This window comes from Rhinopithecus roxellana, chromosome 10 (genome assembly GCF_007565055.1).
Source record: "Rhinopithecus roxellana isolate Shanxi Qingling chromosome 10, ASM756505v1, whole genome shotgun sequence".
Taxonomy (NCBI): domain Eukaryota; kingdom Metazoa; phylum Chordata; class Mammalia; order Primates; family Cercopithecidae; genus Rhinopithecus; species Rhinopithecus roxellana.
This window is the reverse complement of record NC_044558.1, coordinates 120,349,765-120,367,325: the sequence shown is the minus strand read 5'-3', so window position 1 is coordinate 120,367,325 and position 17,561 is coordinate 120,349,765. Positions and strand designations below refer to the sequence as shown.

Here is a 17,561-nt window from a genome sequence, read left to right as displayed (position 1 = left end):
GCCGTTTGTAAGTCATTTTTAGTAGAATATCTGTTTAAGGCATTTGCCCATTTTTTTGCTGGGTTTTTTTTTTTTTGGTCTTACTGAGTTGTAAGTTCTTTATATATTCTGGATGAAAGTTTGTATTGTTTTTAATATCAAAGATAACATTTGCAAAGATTTCTCCCAGTTGATGTCTTGGCTTTTCATATTTTTACTGGTGTCTTTTGAAGTGCAAAAGTTTTTAATGAAGTCATTTCTTTTGTGTGTGTGGCATGTGCTTTCATGTTATGTATAAGAACTTTTTGCCTAATCCAAGGTCCCAAAGATTTTTCTCTTGGTTTTCTTTGAGCTCTTTCCTTTAAATCTAAGATTCATATTGAATTAACCGTGCAAATATGTAAGAAGAGGACCTAAGTTCTTTTTTTAAAAATGTGAATGCCAAATTATCTAGTACCATTTGTTAAAAAGACTGTTCTTTTCTCTTCAATTGTATTGGCATCTTTGTAAAGTATCAGTTGACTATAATGTAAGAATTTATTGCTAGACTCATGTCTATAAACCTGTCCTTACTCTAACACCATTTTGTCTTGATAACTGCAGTTTTATAGTAAGTTTCAAAATGAGTAGTGTAACATTTTCTTCTTTTTCAAAATTGGTGCTATGTTCTTTCCATTTCCATATACAATTTAGGATCAGCTTGTTAATTTCTACAAAAACAAATCTAATATTTGTAGGATTTGCCCTGAATCTGTCCGTCAATCTGGGAAGAATCACCAACTTAAAAAACTTGAGTCTTCCAGTCCATGAACATGTAATATCTCTCCATTTACTTAGATCTTTAATTTCTCTTAATAATGTTTTTCACTTTTCAGTGTACAAATCTTGCACTTCTTTGGTTAAATTTATTCCTAAGACTTATAATTTTGATGCTCTTAGAAATGGAGTTTTCTTTTTTTTTTTTTTTTTTTGAGATGAAGTCTCGCTCTCTCACCCGGGCTGGAGTGCAGTGGCGCAATCTCAACTCACTGCAACCTCTGCCTCCTGGGTTCCTGCCTTTCTCCTGCCTCAGCCTTCCGAGGCAGGAGACTACAGGCACGTGCCACCACGCCTGGCTAATTTTTTGTATTTTTAGTAGATACGGGGTTTCACAGTGTTAGCCAGGATGGTCTCGATCTCCTGACCTTGTGATCCGCCTGCCTTGGCCTCCCAAACTTTTGGGATTACAGGCATGAGCCACTGTGCCTGGCCCAGAAATGGAGTTTTCATGATTTGATTTCAAATTGTTCGTTGTTAGCATAAAGAAATGCAACCAGCCAGGTGTGGTGACTCACACCTGTAATCCCAGCACTTTGGGAGGCCGAGGCGGGTGGATCATGAGATCAGGAGATCGAGACCATTGTGGCTAACACGGTGAAACCCCGTCTCTACTAAAAATACAAAAAAATTAGCTGGGTGTGGTGGCGGGCACCTGTAGTCCCAGCTACTCGGGAGACTGAGGCAGGAGAATGGTGTGAACCTGGGAGGCGGAGCTTACAGTGAGCCGAGATCACTCCAGCTGCACTCCAGCCTAGAGGACAGAGCGAGACTCCGTCTTAAAAAAAAAAAAAATGCTGCCAATTTTTGCATATTGTTTGTACATAGATGATCATATCTCAAAACAATGATACTTTTTCTTTCCAATCTCAATGTTATTTATTTCTTCATTTTTGCTTTAATTTTTGGGTTAGACCCTCCAGTACGATGTTGAAGAGAAGTGTTGAATGTGCATTGCATTGCTCCCAGTCTTAGGGGGAAAACATGCATATTTTTACCATCAGGTATCATGTTAGCTCTAGATTTTCTATAGATGTCCTTTGAAGAAGGTTAAGGAAGCTCCCTTATGTTCCTAGTTTGTTGCAAGTTTTTAATCATGAGTGGGTGTTAGATTTTGTCATGTTTTTTCCTGCATCTGATATGGTTACATGATTTTTATTCTGTTAATATGTTATATATTAATTGATTATTGGAGATTAAACCCATCTTGTATTGCTGGGACAGATCGCACTTGGTCATGCTGTAAAACCTTTTTTTTTTTTTTTTTTTTTTTTTTAGCGTTTGAGACAGTCTTGCTCTGTGACCCAGGCTGAAGTGCAATGGTGTGATTTTGGCTCACTGCAGCCTTGAGCTCCCGGACTCATGTGTTTCTCCTGCCTCAGCCTCCCCAGTGGCTGGGGCTACAGGCTCATGCCACCACACCTGGCTATTTTTCTTTCTTTTTCTTTTTTGGTATTTTTTGTAGAGACAGGGTTTTGCCATGTTGCCTGGGCTGTTCTTGAACTCCTTAGGTCAAGCGGTTTACCTGCTTGGACTCCCAAAGTGCTGGGACTACAGGCTTAAGCCACCATACCCAGTCCGTGCTATATAATCTCTGTTATATGTTGTTGAATATGGTTTGTCTGATTATTGTTAAGGAATTTTGCATATATGTTCCTGAGGGATATTAGTCTGTTGGTTTCTCGTGATCTTGCTCTTACTGCTTTAAATGTTTGATAGCTTTCATTAGTGCAGTTATGGGGGCCTGGCCATTTCTTTGTGGGAATTTTTCAAATTATTAATTCAGTTTCTTCACTTCTTGTTATAGATCTTTTCAGATTTTCTCTTTCTTCTAGAGTTTTGGTAATTTGTATGTTCTAGGAAGTGTAGTCCATTTCATATAAATTATCTAGTTTGTTGATACAAAGTTTGTATTAAGAAATCCTTTAAGTTAATAATTTAAGGTGGGCAATAATTCTCCCTCTTTCATTCTTGATTTTGGTAATTTGTATCTCTTATTTTCTTGGTCAGTCTAGCGAAGTTTTTTTTTTTTCCCCCGATTCTGTTGCTCTTTCCAAAGAACCAACCTTTTATGTCATTGATTATTTTTCATATTTATATTTTCTACTTCACTGATTTCCATGCTAAAAATTATTATTTTTCTGCTTGTTTTGGGTTTAATGTCCCTTCTGCTCCTTGTTTTTCTAGTTTCCTAAGATGGAAGCTTAGATTATTGGTTTGAGACCTTTTTTCTTTTCTCATATAAATGTTTAAAACTAGACATTTTCCTCTAAGCACTGCTTTAGTTGCGTTCTGTACTTTTTGATTTGCTGTGTTTTGTTTTCATTCAATTTGAAATATATTTAAAATTTTTCCTTGCAATTTCTTCTTTGATCAATGGGTTATTTAGAGGTATGTTTTTAAATTTACCAGTAATTGAGGTGTTCCCAGATTTATTTTTGTTTGGATGACTAATTCCATTGTGATCAGATAACACATTTTTTATGAGCTCAATCTTTTAAATTTTATCGAGACTTGTCTTGTGCCCCAGTATGTGGTGTATCCTGGAAAATTTTCTTTGTGTGTGTGAAAAAGATGTATATTGTGTAATCATTGGGTGGTATTTTCTGTCAGTTATGTCAAGTTTATTGATGAGGTTAGTCAAGTCTTCTATATCCTTGCAGATTTTCTGTTTCATTCTATCAGTCATTGCAGTCTTCAACTGTTTTTGTTGAATTATCTATTTCTCTTTTAAATTATCTCTATTTTTTTTGCTTCATGTATTTTGGAGTTCTTTTGTTAGATGGACAGTTATTGTTATATCTTACTGATATAGTGACCCTTTTTTCATTATGAAATGTCCTCCTTTGTCTATAATATTTCTTATCTTAAAATCTATTTTTCTTGGTACTGTAGCCACTCTAGTTTTTTTATGGTTACTGCTTCTATGGTGTATTTTTTTTTTAATCCTTTTAATTTTTAACCTATTTGTGTCTTTGAATTGAAGATTTATCTCTTGTTGACAGCCTATAGTTAGGTTTTGTAATCCATTCTAACATAATCCCCCCTTTGAATAGAGTGTTTAGTTCATTCACATTTAATGTAATTGTTGATATTATTGGATTTACGTCTGCATTTTTCATATTTGTTTTCTATTTGTCTCATTTGTTTTTTGCTTTTTCCTCTTTGCCATCTTTCTGTGTTAAATATTCTTTAGTGTATCTTTTTAATTCTGTTGATTTCTTTTGCTATATTTTTAGGGATTACAATATGCCTTTTAACTTAATTGCAGTCTCCTTCAGAATAATACTAAATTCTGATAAATTATAGAAACTTTTCTTCAGTGTATCTCTTTTTTCTCTTTTTGGTGCTGTTATTATTATATATATTACAGCTGTATGTATTACAAACCCAGCGATACAGTACTATAATTATTCCTTTATGTAGTCTTATGTCTTTAAAGGAGATGAAGCGAAAATAATTATATTTTTAGAGTCTTTAATATTTACCGATGTGATTACAGTTTCCAGTGAGCTTCAATCTCCTATAGAGTATTATTTTTCCTTTTTTTCATACAGGTTCTCCTTCTGTTTTCCAGGCTGGAGTGCAATGGTGTGATCTTGGCTCACTGCAGCCTCTGCTCACCCAGTTCAAGCAATCCTCCTGCCTCAGCCTCTCAAGTAGCTGGAACTACAGGCATGTGCCACCACACCTGGCTATTTTTTTGTAGAGACGGGGTTTTGCCACGTTGCCCAGGCTGGTCTCGAACTTTTGAGCTCAAGTGAGCCACCCACCTTGGCCTCTCAAAGTGCTGCGATTACAGGCATGAGCCACTGTGCCCAGCCTAGATTAAAGTTATTCTATGGTGTGACTTTTATCCTGAAGGACTTCCTTTGTTATTTCTCATAAGGCATGTCTCACAGCAACGACTTCTCTTCATCTTTGGTTATCTATCTGGAAATATCTTTATTTCATCTTCATTTTTGAAGGGCAGTTTTGCCGAATATAGAAATTTTAGTGGTAAGTTTTTGGTGTTTCTTTTAAAAATTTGTTTTTTTCCATGTCATTTCTGATGAGCAATCGGTGTTAATAATGTTGCCCTGTATGTGAAGTCATTTTTCTCTCGTTCCTTTTTTAAGATTTCCTTTTTGTCTTTCAGCATTTGCAGGTTTCTTTGGATTTGTTGGGCTGTTTAGATGTGTCAGTTAATGTTTTTCATTAAATTAGGAAAGTGTTTGGCGATTATTTCTTCAAAACTTCTTTTCTGCTTCTTTCTTTCCTGACCTTCTGGAACTCCCACTGCATATTTCATGTATAGTGTATCGTCATTTAACATTTATTTTTATTTTTTTTGAGATGGAGTCTTGCTCTGTTGCCAGGCTGGAGTACAGTGGCACGATCTCGGCTCACTGCAACTTCTGCCTGTCGGGTTCAAGTGATTCTCTTGCCTTAGCCTTCTGAGTAGCTGGGACTATAGGTGCGCACCACCACACCTGGCTAATTTTTGTATTTTTAGCAGAGATGGGGTTTCACCATGTTGGCCAGGATAGTCTCAATCTCCTGACCTCGTGATCTCCCTGCCTCGGCCTCCCAAAGTGCTGGGATTACAGGCGTGAGCCACCACGCCCGGCTGTCACTTAACGTTATTGATAGGTTCTTGGAAACTGACTTGAAGTGAAATGATGTATAATGAAACCAACCCTAGGCTAATTGAGAAAAACAATAGTTAAATTCCTATGGCATATCTCCGGTCAAAAAACTTCATCAAACTTCTAAATAAATACCCAAGACACTTCCTACATTAAACATTGAAATAAATGTGAGCTGTAATGTTTAAGAAAGATTAGTAAAAACAAGTAAGATAGTTACTTACCTAATTTTTGGTTAACCAGTGAGTGATATGGTCATAGTGGTGGTGGATTAAACCAAGAAATAAATGTTTGCAAAACAAAAATTATAAGAGGCACCTCTTACTATCGTGCAGTTCAAAAATAATCACAAATATGGCAGGCTTGATAAGAGTGCTTTTTGTACTACATAATGTATTGTCATGCATTTACATGACTATATACTTTATTTGAAATTTCATTTTGCAATAATTTGTATTAATTAATTAATTAATTCATTCATTCATTCATTTTCCAACCTGCTCTAGGGTTCAGGCTTTCTGGTGGCCAGAGCCTGTCCTGGCATGGAACCAACTGTGAACAGGTTGACATTCCATTGCATGGTGCACTTAAACACACACCCATACTCATGCCTACTGGGACAATTTTGATCTCCCAGTGAACCTAACGTGCACATCTTTAGGATATGAGAAGAGGAAACTGGAGTACTTGGAAAATACAAACAAATGTTTACTTAATCGTTTTTGGTGAGTGTCCATTTAAATGTTTTGCTCATTAAAAATTTTTAATTGTTTGTTTTCCTATCATTTAGTTTTGAGAGTTCTTTATTCTGGGTGCAAGTCCTTTATCAGATTTATGATTTACAGTTTTTCCCGAGTCTGGTATATCTTTTCACTTATGTAACAGTGATTTTGAAGAGTAGTGGATTTTGAAGTTCTTCATTTTGATGAAATCCAGTTTGTCAGTTTTTTCTTTTTTGGATTGTGCTTTTGGTGTTATATCTGAGAAGTCTTAACCCAATATCAAAATGATTTTCTCCTGTATTTTTTTTAGGAGGTTTATAGTTTAGGTTTTTAATTCAGGCCTCTGATTTATTTTGATTCTATTTTTGTACATGGTGTAAGGAGCAACTTGAAGTTCTTTGTGTGTGTGTGTGTGTGTGTGTGTGTGTATGGAAAAGGCAATTGTTCCAGGACCATTTTTTGAAAAGACTATTTTTTCTTCACTGAACTGACTGCATTTTTGTCAGAAATCAATTGACTGTTTATATTTGACTGTATTTCAGGACAGTCTTTTCTGTTTAATGGATTTTTGTGACTCTGATGTAATACTACATAATTTTTATTTCTATGCACTTTAATAAGTGAAGTCAGATAATACAAGTCTTCTAACTTTGTTCTTTTTCAAAGTTTTTTTTTTTTTTTTGGCTCTTCTAGGTCCCTTGTGTTTCCATATGAATTTTAGAATCAGCTTGTTAATTTCTATGAAAACTTCCTCAGTATTTTGAATGACATTGCATTGAATTTGGGAGAAATTAACTTCTTAACAATATTGAATTTTCTGATCCACAAATATGGCATATCTTGCTATTGTAACCTGCTTTTTAAAAACAATTATAGATATAGAGTCTCACTATGTTGCCCAGGCTGATCTTGAACTCTTGGGATGAAGTGATTCTCCCACCTCGACCTCCCAAAATGCTGGGGTTACAGGCATGAGCCACCACACCTGGCCATGACCTACTTTTTTAATAGTCTCTTTCCATTGTAAACACCACTATTAAGTTAGTACCATGAGGATAAGAACTGATTCTGTCCTCCACTCCTACCTGGAATTTAGGATGCACTCAATAAACATTTACTGAATGACAAATAAAAGAAGATTCTTGAACATAAATGTTTCTGCATCTCTAATTAGTTTCTCAGGATTAATTCCTAAAATTAGAGTTACTAAGTCACAAGATACATTCATTTTGAAAGCTTTTGCTTAGTAAACTGTCCTCCAGGTAGAAATTTCTTTTCTGTTCTTTTTTGAGTTGGAGTTTTGCTCTTGTTGCCCAGGCTGGAGTGCAGTGGCGTGATCTTGGGCCACTGGAACCTCCGCCTCCCAGGTTCAAGTGATTCTCTTGCCTCAGCCTCCTGAGTAGCTGCGATTACAGATGCCTACCACCATGCCTGGCTAATTTTTGTATTGTTAGTAGAGAAGGGGTTTCACCATGTTGGCCAGGCTGATCTCAAACTTCCGACCTTAGGTGATCTGCCCACCTCAGCCTCCCAAAGTACTGGGATTACAGGCGTGAGCCACCATGCCTGGCCTGAGGTAGAAATTTCTTGGTAACTATCTTTAATGCATGCATAATTGGTTAGCAAACAGTGTTCTCGGTGACATCCTTCCCCAAGGTTTCTCTGAAATTACATTATAAGCCTATGGGAGAGTAGGATTTACATCATAGAAATTTTGTGGATCACTTTACTGTCATTAACAGTTTACTGGAATTCGGAGCTATGAAGATGACCAAAACAGTTGAAGATAGTTTATATAGTTATAAAGCATCTGGAGGGGAAAAGTGCAGACATTATAGAATATGGAATAAATTAGGCCGGGCACAGTGACTCATGCCTGTAATCCCAGCACTTTGGGAGGCCGAGGTGGGTGGATCACTTGAGGTCAGGAGTTGGAGACCAGCCTTGCCAACACAGTGAAACCCTGTCTCTAAAAATACAAAAAATAGCCAGGCGTGGTGCGTGCCTGTAATCCCAGCCACTTGGGAGGCTGAGGCAGGAGAATCACTTGAACCCGGGGTGCAGAGGTTGCAGTGAGCTGAGATTGCGCCATTGTACTCCAGCCTGGGTGACAGGGTCAGGCTCCGTCTCAAAAAAATATATATGTATATATAGAATAAATATCCTGCAGCAAGCACAAGGAAGGCCGGAACCTATGAAGCACATGGGCAAAAGCTACTCTTTTTATTCACTTTTAGAGCAACTAAAACTCTGAAAATAGTTTTGTGATTTTGCAGACTGTAGGGTTTCAGGTTTGACTGTGATTGTGATTTGTGGATTAACTGACAGGATTTAAGAAGGTATTTTAATTTGGCATAACTGTATGAACAAAGTTTTGAAGGCAAAGAGAAACGTGTTTGAGAGTCTGTAAAGTAAACTTAATTGACAGTAGCACAGGGGTCCTGTGGGGCAGCAAAATGTTTGAATTTGTATAGGGAGCTGGCTAATACAGGGGTGTGAGTTTAGCTGGGAAATTTTGATTTGAGTCAGAAAAGAGTAAGGATTATCATAGGAATTATAGTGACGAAGGCAGTGTATGAGAAAGATTGTTTTGGTGATACTTGTAGGCTATGTAAGAATGAGAAAAGACTAAAGTCTGGGACACCATCTAGGAGGCTTCTGTTAAGTGTAAAGTATTTAAGATTCGGCACTGGAGTGTGATGGCTCTCAAAATGGGGAAGAATGATTATATTCAACAAATAGATGAAGAAGAATCAGCAGGATTAATTTGTTACAAATAGAGGATAGAGGATTGTTAGTGGTTAAATGAGAGGAGGATAGTGGTAAACTGACTTTTTTAAGGAGACAAGTAGAAAATTTGAACCTAATTATCTGAATTCTTGTTAAGTTGATGTAGTGGATAAAATGTGATAACTTTTCCTCACCTATTACTGGATTCATGACTGAGACCCCTATAACAAAAGACAGATTATCAAGAGGAAAGCATACACATTTGTTTAATGAAAACTTTACTTTATATGAGTCTTCAGAAATGAAGACTGAAATAAACAGGGAAAACTTTCTTTCTGTGTTTTTCTAAAAAAATTATTATTTCAATAGTTTTGGGCGAACAGGTGATGTTTGGTTACATGGATAACTTCTTTAGTGGTGATTTCTGAGATTTTGCTGCACCCATCACTTGAGTGGTGTACATGCACCCAGTGTGCAGTCTTTTAACCCTCACCCCCTCCCACCCTTCTCCCCAGGTCCCCAGAGTCCATTATATCATTCTTATGCTTTTGCATCCTCATAGCTTAGCTTCCACTTATGAGAACATACGGTGTTTGGTTTTCCATTCCTGAGTTATTTCAGTTAGAATAATGGCCTCCAACTCTATCTCGGTTGCCGTGAATGCCATTATTTCATTCCTTTTTATGGCTGACTAGTATTGCATGGTATATATATATACCACGTTTTCTTTATCTACTCATTGGTTGATGGGCATTTAGGCTGATTCCATATTTTTGCAGTTGCCAATGTGCTGCTGTAAACTTGCATGTTCGAGTGTCTTTTTCATATAATGACTTCTTTTCCTCTGGGTAGATGCCCAATAGTGAGATTGCTGGATCAAATGGTAGTTCTACTTTTACCTTTTTTTTTTTTGAGATGGAGTCTTGCTCTGTCGCCCAGGCTGGAGTGCAGTGGTGCGATCTCTGCTCACTGCAAGCTCCGCCTCACGAGTTCACGCCATTCCCCTGCCTTAGCCTCCCGAGTAGCCGGGACTACAGGCACCCACCACCATGCCTGGGTAATTTTTTTTTTGTATTTTTAGTAGAGATGGGGTTTCACCGTGTTAGTCAGGATGGTCTCCATCTCCTGGCCTCGTGATCCGCCCACCTCAGCCTCCCAAAGTGCTGGGATTACAGGCGTGAGCCACCTTGCCCGGTATACTTTTAGTTCTTTAAGGAATCTCCACGCTGTTTTCTATAGTGGTTGTACTAGTTTACCTTCCCACCAGCAGTGTAAAAGTGTTCCCTTTTCACCACATCTCCATCACCATCTATCATTTTTTGGTTTTTAAATTATGGCCATTCTTGGAGGAGTAAGGTGGTAGCACATTGTGGTTTTGATTTGCGTTTGCCTGATAGTGATGTTGAGCATTTTTTCATATGTCTGTTGGCCATTTGTATATCTTTTGAGAATTGTCTGTTCATGTCCTTTTGCCAGTTTTTGATGGGAATTTTTTTTTTCTTGCAGATTTGTTTGAGTTCCTTGTAGATTCTGGTTATTAGTCCTTTGTGAGATGCATAGTTTGTGAATATTTTCTCCCACTCTGTGGGTTGCCTGTTCACTCTGCTGATTATTTCTTTTGCTGTGCTGAAGCTTTTAGTTTAATTAAGTTCCATCCTTGTATTTTCATTTTTGTTGCATTTGATTCTTGGTCATGAACTCTTTGCCTAAGCCAATGTCTAGAAGAGTTTTTCTGATGTGATTTTCTAGAATTTTTCTGGTTTCAGGTCTTAGATTTAAGTCTTTAATCCATCTTGAGTTGATGTTTCTATAAGGTGAGAGTTGAGATTCCGCTTTCATTCTTTTACATGTGGCTTGCCAGTTGTCCCAGCACCATTTGTTGAATAGGTTGTCCTTTCTCTGCGTTATGTTTTTGTTTGCTTTATCAAATATCAGTTGACTGTGAGTACTTGGCTTGTTTCTGGGTTGTCTATTCTGTTCCACTGATCTATGTGCCTGTTTTTATGCCAGTATCATGCTGTTTTGGTAACTATAGCCTTGGTAGTATAGTTTGAAGTCAGGTAATGTGATACCTCCAGATTTGTTCTTTGTGCTTAGCCTTGCTTTGCAGGCTCTTTTTTGGTTCCATGTGAATTTTAGGATTGTTGTTTTCTAGTTCTGTGAAGAACGATGATGGCATTTTGATGGGAATTGCTTTGAATTGGTAGATTGCTTTTGGCAGTATGGTCATTTTCACAATATTGATTCTACCCATCCATGCGCATGGCATATATTTCCATTTGTTTGTGTCGTCTATGATTTCTTTCAGCGTTTTTTTGTAGTTTTCCTTGCAGAGGTCTTTTCGCCTCCTTGATTAGGTATATTCCTAAGTATTTTATTTTATTTTTTGCAGCTATCGTAAAAGGGTTGAGTTCTTGATTTGATTCTCAGCTTGGTGGTTGTTGGTATACAGCAGAGCTACTCATCTGTGTACATCAATTTTGTATCCTGAAACTTTGCCAAATTCATTTACCAGTTCTAGGAGCTTTTTGGCTGAGTGTTTAGGGTTTTCTAGGTATACAATCATATCATCAGCAATCTGCAACACTTTGACTTCCTCTTTACCAATTTGGATGCCCTTGATTTCTTTCTCTTCTTTGGTTGTTCTGGCTAGGACTTCCATTACTATGTTGAATAGAAGTGGTGAAAGTGGACATCCTTGTCTTGTTCTAGTTCTTGGGGGGAATGCTTTCAACTTTTCACTGTTCAGTGTAATGTTGGCTGTGGGTTTGTCATAGATGGCTTTTATTAAGGTATGTCCCTTCTATGCCGATGTTGCAGATGGTTTTAATCACAAAGAGATCTGAATTTTGTCATGCTTTTTCTGCGTCTGTTGAGATGATCATGCGGTTTTTGTTTTTAATTCTGTTTATATGGTGTCTTTATATGGTACATTTATTGACTTTCATTTGTTAAGCCAACCCTGCATCCCTGGTATGAAACCCAGTTGATCATGGTGTATTTTCTTTTTGACATGTTGTTGGACTTGGTTAGCTAGTATTTTGTTGAGGAGTTTTGCATCTTTGTTCGTCAGGGATATTGGTGTGTGGTTTTCTTTTTTTATTATGTCCTTGCCTGGTTTTGTTATTAGGGTAATACTGGCTTCATAGAATGATTTAGGGAGGATTCCCTCTTTGTGTTTTGGAATAGCTTCGGTAGGATTCATACCAATTCTTCTTTGAACGTCTGATAGAATTCAGCTGTGAATCCATCTGGTCCTGGACATTTTTGTTGTTGTTGTTGGCTTTTTTTTTTTTATTACTGTTTCAATCTTGCTACTTGTTATTGACCTGTTCGGAGTTAGTGTCTATTTCTTCCTCGTTTAATCTAGGAGGCTTGTATATTTCCAGGAATTTATCCATATCCTCTAGGTTTTCTAGTTTGTGTGCATAAAGATGTTTATAGTAGCCCTACAAAAGCATGATCTTTTGTATTTCTGTGTTATCACTTTTGATATCTCCTTTTTTGTTTCTAATTGAGTTGTTTGGATCTACTCTGTTCTCTTGGTAATCTCGCTAATGGTCTGTCAATTTTGTCTTTTCAAAGAACCAGCTTTTTGTTTCATTTATCTTTTGTATTATTTTGTTGTTGTTGTTGTTTCAATTTCATTTAGTTCTGCCCTGATCTTTGTTATTTCTTTTCTTCTGCTTGGTTTTGGTTTGGTCTGTTCTTGTTTCTCTAATTCCATGAGGTGTGAGGTTTGGTAGTCTATTTGTGCTTTCTCAGACTTTTTGATGTAAGCATTGATTGCTATGAACTTTCCTCTTAGCACCACTGTATTTGCTGTATCCCAGAGGGTTGATAGGTTGTGTCACTGTTACTGTTCAGTTCAAAGAATTTTAAAATTTCCCTCTTGATTTCATTGTTGACCCAGAGGTCAATCGTGAGCAAGTTTAAATTTCCATATATTTGTATAGTTTTGAAGGTTCCTTTGGATTTAATTTCTAATTTTATTCTGCTGTGGTCTTAGAGAATATTTGATATAATTTTGATTTTCTTAAATTTATTGAGAATTGTTTTGTGGTCTGTCTTGGAGAATGTTCCATGTGTTGATGAAAATAATATATTCTGCAATGGTTGGGTAGAATGTTCTGTAAATATCTGTTAAGTTCATTTGTTTTAGGGTTTAGTCCATTGTTTCTTTGTTGACTTTCTGTCTTAATGACCTGTCCAGTGCTGTTGGTGGAGTATTGAAGTCCTTCACTATTATTTTGTTGCCATCTATCTCATTTCTTAGGTCTAGTAGTAATTGTTTTATAAATTTGGGAACTACACTGTTAGGTGTATATGTTTTTGGGATTGTGATATTTTCCTGTTGGACTAATCCTTTTATCACTATATAATGTCCCTCTTTGTCTTTTTAAACTGTTGTTGCTTTAAAGTTTGTTTTGTCTGATATAAGAAGAGCTATTCCTGCTCACCTTTGGTTTCCATTTGTGTGCAATATCTTTTTCCACCCCTTTACCTTATAAGTTTATATGAGTCCTTACGTATTAGGTGAGTCTCTTGAAGGCAGCAGATGCTTGGTGGATTTTTATCCATTCTGTTATTCTGCATCTTTTTTTTTTTTTTTTTTTAATTGAGACAGAGCCTCACTCTGTCACCCAGGCTGGAGTACAATGACATGATCTCGGCTCACTGCAACGTCTGCTGCCCGGGTTCAGGTGATTCTCATGCCTCAACCTCCTGAGTAGCTGGGATTACAGGTGCCTGCCACCATGCCTGGCTAATTTTTTTTATTTTTAGTAGAGACAGGCTTTCACCGTGTTGGCCCGGCTGGTCTTGAACTCCTGACCTCAGGTGATCTGCCCACCTCGGCTTCCCAGAGTGCTGGGATTACAGGTGTGAGCCACCATGCTGGCCTCTGTATCTTTTCAGTGAAACATTTAGGCAATTTACATTCAACAACAGTATTGAGATGTGAGATACTGTTCTGTTCATCATACTAGTTGTTGCCTGATTACCTTTTTTTTTTGTTTACATTGTGTTATTTTTCTGTAGGTCCTGTGAGATTTATGCTTTAAGGAAGGTTCTGTTTTGATGTTTTGAGGTTGTTTCAAAAGTCAGAGCTCCTTTTAGCAGTTCTGGTAGTGCTGGCTTGGTGGTAGTGGTGAATTCTCTGAGCATTTGTTTGTCTGAAAAAGACTTTATTGCTCTTTCATTATGAAGTTTAGTTTTGCTGGATACAGAATTATTGGTTGACAATTTTTTGTTTAAGGAGACTAAAGGTAGGACCCAATTCCTTCTAGCTTGTAGGGTTTCTGCTGAGAAATCTGCTGTTAATCTATTAGGTTTTCCTTTGTAGATTACCTGATGCTTTTGCCTCACAGCTGTTAAGATTCTTTCCTTTGTCATGACTTTAGATAACCTGATGACTGTGTGCCTTGGTGTTGATCTTTTTGTGATAAATTTCCTGGGTGTTCTTTGAGCTTCTTGTGTGTGTGTGTGTGTGTTGTGTGTGTGTTGTGTGTGTGTGTTGTGTGTTTTAGACCAAGTCTCACTCTGTCGCCCAGGCTGGAGTGCAGTGGCGCGATCTTGGCTCCTTGCAGCCTCCGCCTTCCAGGTTCAGGTGATTGTCCTGCCTCAGCCTCCTAGCTGGGACTACAGGTGCACGCCACCATGCCTGGCTAATATATATATATATATTTTTTTGTTTAGTCGAGGTTTCACCATCTTGGCCAGGCTGGTCTCAAACTCCTGACCTTGAGTGATCCTCCCACCTTGGCCTCCCAAAGTGCTGGATTACAGGCATGAGCCACCACACCTGGCCAAGCTGCTTGTATTTGGATGTCTAGATCTCTATCAAAACCAGGGAAGTTTTCCTCAATTATTCCCTCAAATAGTTTTCTAAACTTTTAGATTTCTCTTCTTCCTTAGGGACAGCAGTTATTCTTATGTTGGGTCTTTTAACATCCCAAGTTTCTTGGAGGCTTTATTCATTTTTTAAAATAACTTTTTCTTTTCTCTTTCTTTTTCTTTTCTTTTCTTTTCTTTTCTTTTCTTTTCTTTTTCTTTCTTTTTCTTTTTTTTTTTTTGAGATGGAATCTCCCTGTTGCCCAGGCTGGAGCGCAGTGGCACGATCTTGGCTCACTGCAACCTCATTCTCCCAGGTTTAAGTGATTCTCCTGCCTCAGCCTCTTGAGTAACTGGGACTACAGGTGTGCACCACCATGCCTGGCTAATTTTTTGTATTTTTAGTGGAGATGAGATTTCACCGTGTTAGCCAGGATGGTCTTGATCTCCTGACCTCGTGGTCCACCTGCCTTGGCCTACTGAGGTGCTGGGCTTATAGGCTGAGCCACTGCACCCAGCTAAAATTATTTTTTCTTTGTCTTTGTCAGATTGGGTTAATTCGAGGGCCCTGTCTTTGAGCTCTAAAGTTCTTTCTTCTACTTGTTTAATTCTGTTGTTGGAACTTTCCAGTGTATTTTGTGTTTCTCTAAGTGTGTATTTAATTTCCAGAAGTTGTGGTTGTCTTGTTTTTATGATGCATATTTCTCTGGAGACTTTTTCATCCATATCCTGTTTTTTATTTTATTTTTTTATTTGTTCAAGTTGGTTTTCACTCTTCTCTGGTGCCCCCTTGAGTAGCTTAATAATCAACCTTCCGAATTCTTTATCTGGCAATTCAGAGATTTGTTCTTGGTTTGGATCCATTGCTGGAGAGCTAGTGTGATCTTTTTGTTGTCAAACTTTGTTTTGTCATATTACTAGAATTACTTTTCTAGTTCCTTTTCATTTGTGTGTTTCAGTGGAAAGATCTGGAACTGAAGGACTGCTGTTCACATTTTTTTTTTTTTTTTTTGTCCCACGAGGTGATTCCTTGATGTGGAGTCACCCCCTTCCCCTAGGGATGGGGCTTCCTAAGAGCCAGACTGAGGTGATTGTTATTACCGTTCTGGGTCTAGCCACCCAGCAGGGTTACTGGGCTCCAGGCTGATGCTAGCGAATGTCTGCAAGTTGTCTTGTGATACAGTCTGTCTCAGGTCTCCCAACTGTGGATACCAGCACCTGCTCCAGTGGAGGTGGCAGGGGAGTGAATGCTGGTTAGGCTAGCAGTTGAAGTTGTCATGTGGACAGACTCAGGACCTGTGAGTGTTGCAGGCAGTAGAATTAGCTGTTGTTTTCTCCTTTGGAACAGAGTTGTTCTGTTATGAGTTGCTGTAATGGCTTGAGTTGGTTGGCCTCCAGTCAGGAGGTGGCACTTTCAAGAGAGCAGCAGCTGCGGTAGTAGAAGGGGGTATAATCTTGCCCTACGTTGGCAGGGTAAATACTGAGGTTTCTCAGACGATGGACAGACCCATAGAGCTCCGGAGAGTTCATGTCTTTTGTCTTCGGAGTTTTTTGGCTGTCTTGTGGAATTTGCATCAGTAAGCTGCTTTTTTCAAAGGGTCTGTCTGTTTTTTGTGGACAGTCATCCAGAAGTATCATTAGAGGACAAATGGATATGCTCTAGCAGTAACAAACTGGGGGAAGCTTACTAAGTCCTGTTTGTTCAGATTCCTCTTTGTGTCTCCTTTCCTACAGGTATAGGGAGGACCCCTCTGGATTGAGGATCTTATGACCTACTTTAGAGGAAGGTGAGATAAACCTTCTTGCTTCTGCTTTTTTCTCAAATGCCAAGGTGCCATATTTTGGGTAAATTCAAAATATGTCTTAAATCCCATCTTTGCGCTTCTGTTGTAGAAAGAACATGTGAGTAGAGGGGGATTTATAAGCGGAGAGAGGTTAGGAACTGGGGTGTAAATTTCAGTATTATTCAGATCAAGTAATAGATGAAGCTTTGAGAGGTGCAGCTTGACTTTTTTACGAGATGGGATAAGGGACCAGAGAATAAGGAAGAGTATTTAATAATTTCAGTTCAAGTGAAGGGACTAGTATAATGCTTTATACAGGTTGAGGATCCCTAATCCCACAATCCAGAATGCTGTAAAATCTGAAACTTTTTGAGCACCAACATGACACCATGTGGAAAATTTCAAACCTGACCTCATATGATGGGTTGCAGTCAAAATGCAGGTGCACAACATACAGTTTGTTAAGCATCCTCAAGGGAAAAATAAAATTACCTTCAGGCTATGTGTGTGTATAAAGTATATATGGAACATAAATGAATTTTATGTTTAGACTTGCATCTCATCCCCAAGATACTCATTATGTATATGCAAATATTCTAAAATCTGAAAAAATTCAAAATCTGAAATCCTTTTGGTCCCAAGCATTTTGCATAAGGGATATTCAACTTGTATTTACAGTTTGTAAAGTGCTTTTGCCTACCTAATATTGTGACATTTTTAAGAGTTTGATTTCTCAACCTTAATTTTTCAAATATATTATTATACTTGTACAAATTATCTCATTACTATGGTTTCGAGCTTTCCTATTTTCTAAACCAGTTTTCTTGCGTCTCTGCTGTAAAAAATATTTTCTAAGATAATTTGTCTAATTTGAAAAGTCTTACCACAAGGTGTCATTGTAATCTGTAAAAAGAATTTTCATGTAAACATTTGCAGTATCAGTTGTACAATTTTTACATTTTTTTGTGTTTAAACATTTTTTTGTTTCATCTGTTCCTTATTTTTTAGTTGTAACCTAATAGATTGTGTATCTCTTGTATTAAAGAAAAAAATAAAATAGCTCATGTTCT

At 37.6% G+C, this 17,561-nt stretch overlaps 1 protein-coding gene across 10 annotated transcripts in view; it reads left to right on the top strand.

The window, feature by feature from the left end:
* The window catches only part of CEP83 (centrosomal protein 83), a 192,538-nt gene that overhangs the window by 7,683 nt on the left and 167,294 nt on the right, over nt 1-17,561 (top strand). For 2 of the 10 annotated variants that reach the window (XM_030939507.1, XM_030939505.1), the window contains exons 2-3: nt 5,930-6,148; nt 16,442-16,494. The exons of 5 other annotated variants lie outside the window; for them this stretch is intronic. The gene's annotated coding sequence lies outside the window, so the exon portion shown is untranslated. Of the gene's footprint in view, nt 1-4,595; nt 4,795-5,929; nt 6,149-16,441; nt 16,495-17,561 lie in introns of those variants that run through there. 3 more of the 10 variants (XM_030939509.1, XM_030939506.1, XM_030939508.1) reach the window with 2 other exon arrangements.